This window comes from Asparagus officinalis, chromosome 5 (genome assembly GCF_001876935.1).
Source record: "Asparagus officinalis chromosome 5, Aspof.V1, whole genome shotgun sequence".
In the NCBI taxonomy this organism is placed as follows: Eukaryota; Viridiplantae; Streptophyta; class Magnoliopsida; order Asparagales; family Asparagaceae; genus Asparagus; species Asparagus officinalis.
In genome coordinates this window covers 42526133-42535179 of record NC_033798.1, presented here as the reverse complement: position 1 = coordinate 42535179, position 9047 = coordinate 42526133, and positions in this window count along the sequence as shown.

The window sequence follows — 9047 nt, the reverse complement described above, 5'->3', positions numbered from 1 at the left end:
AGGGGGGGGAGTCGGGCCACCTGAGGGTGGCTCGGCTCATGCCGAGCCACCCTGAGGTGGCTGCTCGGCCCCCGAGCCACCCTAGGGTGGCTCGGCTTGGGCCGAGCCACCTTAGGGTGGTTCGGTTCGGGCCGAGTTCCCCCAGGTGCGCTGGTTTTGTCGTTTTCCGTTGTTTCCGGTTGTTTTGTCCGTTGTTCGGTTGTTTTGTTGATTTGTTGACTTGATTCCGGATTTGGCAGTAAACTCAGTCGGTGTTTGAGTTCAAATCCACTTTGTTGGAAGACCCGTCGACTCCCCGAACCACTAACGTTGTTCACATGCAGTTCGTTAGCTTTGTAGCCTCTTTAGTTCGTTTCGTTGCTTGAACGTTCGTCGATTTGTCGAATCATCGCGCCGAGCTGTGTCAAGGGACCTATAAGCAGTTTTATACGCCTACAGATACCCCCTCCAAAGCTTTTCAGCCTCGTTCTTTTATAGAAGAGTCTGGAATGCTTTGGATATGATTGCCCCTACCCTTTGTCGGTGTAACGGGACCTGGAAATGACTTTTGTTCTGTATTCCTTCAATCCTTCGGGCCATTCAGTGCTTTGTAGAATGCCTGTAGGGGTTCCGGTGCTGCATTTATTGTCTGACCGTTGTTGGAATTTGAACTTTGAAGTCGATTCCTGATTTTTTCAATCTTTAACTCGTGTTGGTTGGTTCGACGTGCAACTAACGCTCGATTGTCGGTGTTGAATCCTCACTTGTGACACGTTGTCCGACGTCGTGTTATTGAGTTATCCTTAAGAATATTTTTAGAAAAATATTCTCCAGGAACTTCTCAACAACAATAGGAAATAGTTTATACTCGTATACCTTATTGGAGTATTTCCGTGCTCAAATGATCAGAACCGGTCCAAAGATGTCTCAAAAAAGGCAGTATTTGGGCTCAAAATCTTTCTGACCCTTCCCAATATGTGGGAGAGGGGTTAACTAGGTGAGGGATCGAACCATTGATTGATCTGAATTCGTTTCGATGCTTAATTTAGCTCCAATTTGAATTCTGGTTCGAATTTGGTTCAAACTGGTTCGAAATTGACCCAAACTGGTCCAATCTAACTCAATCTGGTTCAATCTGGCCTATTCTGGCTCACTCTGGTCTGGTCTAGTCCAGCCAGGTTCAATCTGGTTCAATTGGGCTCATTCTGGCTCAATTTGGCTCATTCTGGCTCAGTCTGGTCCAATTTGGCTTGGTCTGGTTCAGTCTGGTCTGGTCTGGTTCAGCCAGATCTGGTTTAAGGCTATAAAAGAGGGTTTTTTGGCTTCTTTTTTCTTCTCTTCCTCCTCTCTTCTAGGGCCGGCCCCCCCCTCTTCCTCCTTTTTGAGTTTTCTCTTCCCTCGAGCGTCTTTTCTCCTCGAAACTTTGATATTTATCCGAGATCTGGGTTTCCTTTTGATCTTTGACTGAGAGATCCTTCAAAAAATCATTTTTTAGAATTCCTCTCAGACCCCTCGAGCACGTGGTGAAAGTTTCCTAAAAGGTCTCATCTTCGTTGGATCTCGAGCCTTTCTTCAGGTAAATCTTCCACAATTTGGATCTTTTTCATGCTCAATTTAATTCATGCATTTGTGGGGTTATATGTGAGGGTTGAGGGTGTGATTTGATGCCTCGAGCTAATCTTTCAGGGGGGTAAAAATGCAATTTTGAGGGGTTTTTATGCAAAAATTAGGGCTGAAATTATTTTTTGAATCTAACCCTTTGAGTTATTTTGCAGGCCGTCATGTCTCGCGCCTCGAGAGGTCGTTCCCCTGCCATGTCGGTTGATGGCGCGCCTCCCTCTTATGCTGGTGAGCTACTTTTTGCAAATAAACCCTTTTTTCTTATAAATTTGTAAATTGACCCTTTTTTAAACCCCACGTTGTTCTCCTTGGCGAGGCAATCGGGAAGAGCCTTGATTCTCCTTGGTGAGGATCGACGCTTCAAAGATATGTTTTGCTTGGTCAAAACCATATCTCAAAATTAAAGGGGGCGATTTGACACTACATTGCGTTTTATAAGGCAGGGATATGTTGTCGACATACCCTGTTTTGTGATTGCACAATGTGGCCAAATCGTCTCACCCTTTATAAGGCAATGACTCTATCTTAGCTATTTGTAAGATGAGTTCAATTTCCTTTTATAATCGAGACTAACCAGTGTTTAACTGTCTATTTTGCAGTGGGGTACCCTTCTGGATCATTCCCGTCCCACGCAATATATGGACGGCGTGGCGAGCATTATTCGAACTCCAACGATCCTTCCCCTATTCCAGCTACCCCTCAGTTTGCTTCGGACACGTCGACTGAGGTTGCCCAAGTGGTGAGGGAAGGTGGTCATCGAGCTATTCGCCAGCTAATCACAGATGCGCCTTTTGTGAAGGACGCCAGCTCTACTCAGCCTCTTCGAAAGAGCGATTTCCTATTTGGTGATTCTGTCGATGACCCAGAAGCCGTATTCATTGGTGCTGAGCATTGGCTTCACAAGACCGGCAATGGCTTCATATACTTGCCGGAGATTCCTCGGCATCGTTCATTGACTGAGCTCAGATGTCAGGCTGTGACACGGGAGATGTCGTGGCGCTTGACAGAGGATCATATGAGTGTCCATTGCGGCTATATCACTCATTCGGCGGTTCCTGGTTCGTGCAGAAGTCGTGTTACCGGATTGCGTCCTGGTGTATTGGGGCTGGACGAACCACCACGTAACGAGTTCCTTGCTACCGCTTCCACCTTGAGGAATCGTCTCGCTGTTCTGGGACGGGAGATGCCAGCGACACGTCACAGGTTTTACGGTTGGGTCCACTCTTCGGACAAGTCTTGGTGGAGCCGCATGACGACATACGTCTTGAGCCGATGGGGCGAGGAGTTGCATGCTTGCGGTTTGTATGCAGCCGTTCGTGCCACCGTGTATGGCTTGCCTATCAGTTTGAGACATTTCTGTGCTTTGTTCGAGCTATATAATCCAGACTCGAACACTTTTCTGACCCGGCAGGGGGAGTTAGGCTTGGCTCTTCACGAGATGCACAGGATTTCTGGCTTGTCCATGGGACAGATGCTATACCAGGAGTACTTTCCTTCCAGTCATGAGTTGAGCCAATTAAAAGATCGCATGCCTGACCGTTATGAGACTCTATGGGACCTCACTTGTCATTACCATATTGCTTTGGCACAGTCGGAGCCCTTAGCAAAGAGGACCAAGGTATGTGTGAGTCTGAAACAATTTGCGAACTACTTGTTCAAGAATCTGGAGAGCACTCATGGCGAGGATATTTGTGAGCTGGCCCCATTCACTCCTTCAGAGGTGAACAGTCTACTGAAGAAGATCGGCGCTCAATCTTACACCACCGGCGGTCCTGAGGGTGGCTTTCCTGCGAAGACCAAGTTCAAGTCATTCTTGTGGCACGCTACCGCACCAATTCGACCAATGACACTTCTTGCTGGCTTTCTTGCTATCTGGTTGAAAAAGTGCGTGGTTCCATATCAGTCTGGCGACGCCTTGCCCTTGGAGGTACTTTACCCAGCAGTTCAGCTCGCCTATAAGAAGGAACTCTCACTTCTTCCGGTGATGGTGGCTAATATTCACCGAGGACTTCGACAGCTTTCCAGTGCGTTCACACGGAAGGAGACCGATTTACCAGGTCAGATTCCCACGCTTAAGGTGGAGCTCCCGTACGCTTATCTGATGGCCTGGTTTGTCCTTCATCGCTCGGATATGATGTCGGTGCCGAACGCCACAGACCATTCTGTTCCCCTGCTACAGTTGCTTGAGAATGGCAGGTGGGAGGGCCGCGGATTTTCTGATGTCAGACAGCAGTTGCAGGTCCATAAGTGTTGGGCATTCTCTACTTGTTTTCCGCAGTTCTCCGGTCGATATGGTGAATGCTTGATAGATGATGAGAGGCCTAGAGAGTACCGGACTTATTTAGACATCGGCTGCTTCAACTGGCTAGTGAATATTAGGCCCGGCTATCTGACTTTCCGGGTGAGGGATCAGTGCTTCATCGAACCATATCTACCGTGCCGATTCGCTCGCCAGTTTGGCTATGACCAGCTTTACATTGGGAATCCTCGTCAGCAGCTTCGTACTCATAGTGGTTTGATAGACGGTCTCCGCGCTTGGTTGTGGACCGTGACTGGCTGTACTGGTGTTAGATTTAGTCTCCCGAGTGCTGACCGGCAGTTGAACCTTACTTTCTTGAGCTGCAAATGGTTGTTAGCAGCCAACAAGACTATCCCTGTGAAGCCAATCGCAGAGTTAGAGGCTGAGGCAGCTTCCCAGGTTGATTCCCGCAGGATTCGGGAAAACGCCCGGGCACAGAGGATACGGAACAAGACTCGTCGGATTGACGAAGAGGGACAGAGGACATTCCATTCCACAGACGAGGCTTCGGGCGGGGATCCCGAAGATTACGATGACTTTTCCGAGCGAGGTTTGCACTTCATCTTTTTCTTCTATCTTCCAGAAGTGTTGAAACTGACTATGGTTTGATGTTCCAGATACCACAGTTGATCAGGATGAAGATTTCCGTCCTCCTCCTCAGGCGAGACCTTCGATCCCTATTGCTAGGCGGAAGAGATTGGCCCGCAAACCTCGTGTAGCTTCACGAGCATCTGACATGGATCTGGCTGGAGATGACCCTATTAGTGACAGAGGTAACGTCTACTCTTTGAACCATTTTCTTGGTTATTCTGAACATTGACTCATGCTTTTCCATTTCTATATAGGAGTGCGTGGGGAGGATGAGATGAGTCCCGATCCTGTTCCCTTATCTCCCGATGAGTCTGACCCACTACCCCCTGTAGAGAAGTCTACAGGGGTTGCTGACATTAGGGAGGAGATCAGTGTAGGACCAGATTCTGTGAGTCAAGGTACATCTATCACTGACAGCGTATTTCTTTAGATAATACATTAATGAATTTGTGTATCCTCTAACTGTCCTCTACTCCTTGCTCCTTCAGATAATTTGCAGGAGGCGAACCTTGGAAACGAAGAGGCTGATGCACCCGTGAGAGGTAACTCATTTCCATTAGTTGTAGTCTCTTCATTATTCTTTGGCACTTATATTCTTTTATGTCAGATTTCTCCATCGACGATTTTGACGAGGGAAGCCTGTTTGCGGACACTCCTATGATGCACTACATATATAGCTCACCTCAGATTGATGACCAGCTACCTGGAGACATGTTTCCTGAGTCCGCATTTGCTAACAATCCTGAGGATGGTTCCTTTGAAGGTATGTGCCTCCTGCTGAGTTGATTATAGGACTAGTCGACCTTGACTAATGCAGCTATAATGTAACGCCTCTGCGAATTCTGTTTTGAATTTGACAGGAGCTTTTGTTGAGAAAGACCATGTTGAGCCGGCTGTGCGACCAACTCCACCAGTCGATGCAGCTACAGTTGTTACATCTCCATCACCCCCAGTGACTCGAGGGGAAGGAGGTATAATTTAATTAGCTGAGCGATGCCGTTCATTTCCTCATTGAGGCTTTTGACGAACTTCTCTTCTTTGTGTAGGGCTTCCTTCTCAGCTTCATATCCTCGTTAAGGAGTTGTTATCAGGGGATGACCCTGAGAAGATCATCATCAGCGTAGAAGTCCGCTCTTATTTCTCCTCCCTGACTGTTATAATTGGCAAACTCCTCCACGACGGACTTTCTCTTCGCCAATTTAAGCCCTACCTCGATTCCAAGATAAACTTGATTAGGGACATAGGATGTCCGGATCTAGCGACGGCTATGGTTGATGACCTTGATCGCTTAGAGCGTGAGCTTCAGATGTTTCATGAGCTCCGGGATACAGGTGCCTCTTCATTCGTTGCTGCCGAGTTGGATGCTCGCTTACAGACATGGCGCAGTACTCGGATGGTTGCTGAGCTCGAGATTCAGGTGCAGCGGGACCGCATAGATCGAGTTGAGGCTGATTTCGCCACTAGATCTTCTTTCCTCGAGGAGCTTGATTCTCAGATAGATCAGCTCCGACGAGAACTCCGTGAGAAGGAAGACACAAAGATGCAGAATCAGCAAGCAAATGCTGCTTTATCTGATGAGCTGAAGTCCTTGAAGCAGAGACTGGCTGAGACAGAGGAGGATGCTGTGAGGACTTTAGCTGCGAACGAAGAGTCTGTTAGAGCTGAGTTGCAGGAGGAGCTTAGACGCTCTTATGACGAGAAGTTATCTGAATTCAGTCAGCAGATTCTTAGCCATGGGCTTGATGTATGATTTTATTTGCTGAAAACCTTGACATTTGATTCTCTTTAGTGGAATTGGTTTTTATCTTTATCTTTATTATGATTCCTCATCACGTTTGAAATGATTGACCATAATACTCATAGGATTTTTGGCAAACCCCCAGCCTTCAACGGGTTTGATTAGCCTTTACCGACTACCGTTTGAGTCGGGCTAGCATGCGGATTATCGGAATCCGTTCCGCATGTAACGTTGTGCTAAGGGAATGAACTCCCTTAGACTTCGTGCTATGATGTCGAATACATAGACTTCGCCATTGTTACGGGAATAGGCTACCCGGCGACACGTGTTAGGTGTTGACTTTAGGATTTTTTGGCTAACCCCCAGCCTTCAACGGGTTTGATTAGCCTTTACCGACTACCGTTTGAGTCGGGCTAGCATGCGGATTGTCGGAATCCGTTCCGCATGTAACGTTGTGCTAAGGGAATGAACTCCCTTAGACTTCGTGCTATGATGTCGAATACATAGACTTCGCCATTGTTACGGGAATAGGCTACCCGGCGACACGTGTTAGGTGTTGACTTTAGGATTTTTGGCTAACCCCCAGCCTTCAACGGGTTTGATTAGCCTTTACCGACTACCGTTTGAGTCGGGCTAGCATGCGGATTGTCGGAATCCGTTCCGCATGTAACGTTGTGCTAAGGGAATGAACTCCCTTAGACTTCGTGCTATGATGTCGAATACATAGACTTCGCCATTGTTACGGGAATAGGCTACCCGGCGACACGTGTTAGGTGTTGACTTTAGGATTTTTGGCTAACCCCCAGCCTTCAACGGGTTTGATTAGCCTTTACCGACTACCGTTTGAGTCGGGCTAGCATGCGGATTGTCTAACTCCGTTCGCATGTAACGTTGTGCTAAGAGAATGAATTCTCTTAGACTTCGTGCTATGATGTCGAATACATAGACTTCGCCATTGTTACGGGAATAGGCTACCCGGCAACACGTGTTAGGTGTTGACTTTATCCCTACTTAGGTTTCGGGATAAAATACCCCAGACTGGTCTTCTGGTGTCTTTTTCTACGGCGAAAGACTAAACCGGCGACGCGTGTTAGGCGTCGGCATATCCCTTCTTAGGATTCAGGATGACATTCCCCATGCGTGTAAGGCATGGATTTTGGTGTTATTAATGACGACCTGCCACAATGTTGAATATGTGGACGGGTGTTCTTTTTAACGGTTAAGAACTAACCGGCAGCGCAGGTTAAGCGCAGACTTATCCTTGCTTAGGTTTCAGGATAAAATACCCCAGAATCAGACTCTGGTGTCTTTTTGTGCGGAAAAAGACTAAACCGGCAGCGCGTGTTAGGCGCAGACTTATCCCTGCTTAGGATTCGGGATAAACTTCCTAGGATGAATCCTAGATTGATAGATTCTTAGAAAAGGTTGGTGCGGGAAAGGAAGAATTTTATATTCTATTTCCCGGTCTTCTTTTAGGGTGAAGGCGAACCCAACAGACAAGGAAGGAAGAATTTTATATTCTATTCCCTGATTCTGGAAAGGAAGAATTTTATATTCTATTTCCAGCGAAGAAGAAACTAGAAGTGGGGTGTCCACTCCGAGAATCTGGAAAATTTAGATAAACTTGCCTTTTATAGGATGAGTTATCTAAACTGAAAATGGGTCCTTCGTTTATCGAAGTGGTATTTTCAACTCCGGTTATAACCATGAACAAGGTTTAACCAAAGAGAAAAAGGGAAGGAGTTCTTTCGTTTATCGAAAAGGGACTCCGAACTGAAAGTGGACCTCTTGTTCATGGAAAGAATCAAGAGGGCCAGAAAAACATTTTTGGTGGACTCACTGTCAATTGAAATTGATCAGTGAGGGATTTTGGTGGTGACAATGATTTTGGGTTATCCTCTAGAATATTAAGTGTAATATTCTTCGAGGAACTTCCCGGTAAATGAGTTATCCTGAATGTACTAGGGATAGTACTTTTTCAGGAACTTCCCATTTATTGGCATTAATTGCCTGGCGCCCTCTTGAGTAATCAGGCGATATGCGCCGTTTGAATAGACTGTGTCTATTACAAACGGTCCTTCCCATTTGGGTTCGAATTTACCTTTCTTCTTGGAGGTGAGAATTATTGGTCGGCGAGCAGCGAGGACCAGATCTCCTTCCTTGAAGCTTCTCTGTCGGACTCTTTTGTTAAAAGCCCTTGACATCCTGGCTTGGTAAAACTCGATGTGTTGTTGAGCCTCCAAACGCTTTTCATCCAGCCTCTCGAGCTCTTCGAGACGCTTCTGATGTTGTTCCTCCGTCGTCATCTCCGTTGCGAGGGCGATCCGAAGGGACGGAATCTGAATTTCCAGCGGTAGCACAGCTTCACATCCGTATACCAGCGAATACGGGGTAGCTCCCGTAGGCGTGCGTATGGTGGTGCGATAAGCCCAGAGTGCTTCACCGAGTTTATCGTCCCAGTCTCGTTTATTGGTCTTCACGAGCTTTGACAAGATCTTGATGATCGTCTTGTTAAACGCCTCCGCTAATCCATTCGCGGCGGGGTAGTAAGCTGTCGACGAAACATCTTCGATTTTGAACTTGTCGCAGAATCTGACGAAGGCATTGCTTATGAACTGTGGACCGTTGTCATGAATGATCCTTCTTGGCACGCCGTGTCGGTAAATGACATGATGCTTGATGAAATTGATGACGTTGTTCGTCTTCACTTCTCTAAGCGGAATCGCTTCAGCCCACTTTGAGAAATAATCTGTGATCGCGAGGATGAACCGATCACCTTTGACTGAAGGGGGAAAAATAGGACCGACTATGTCCATGCCC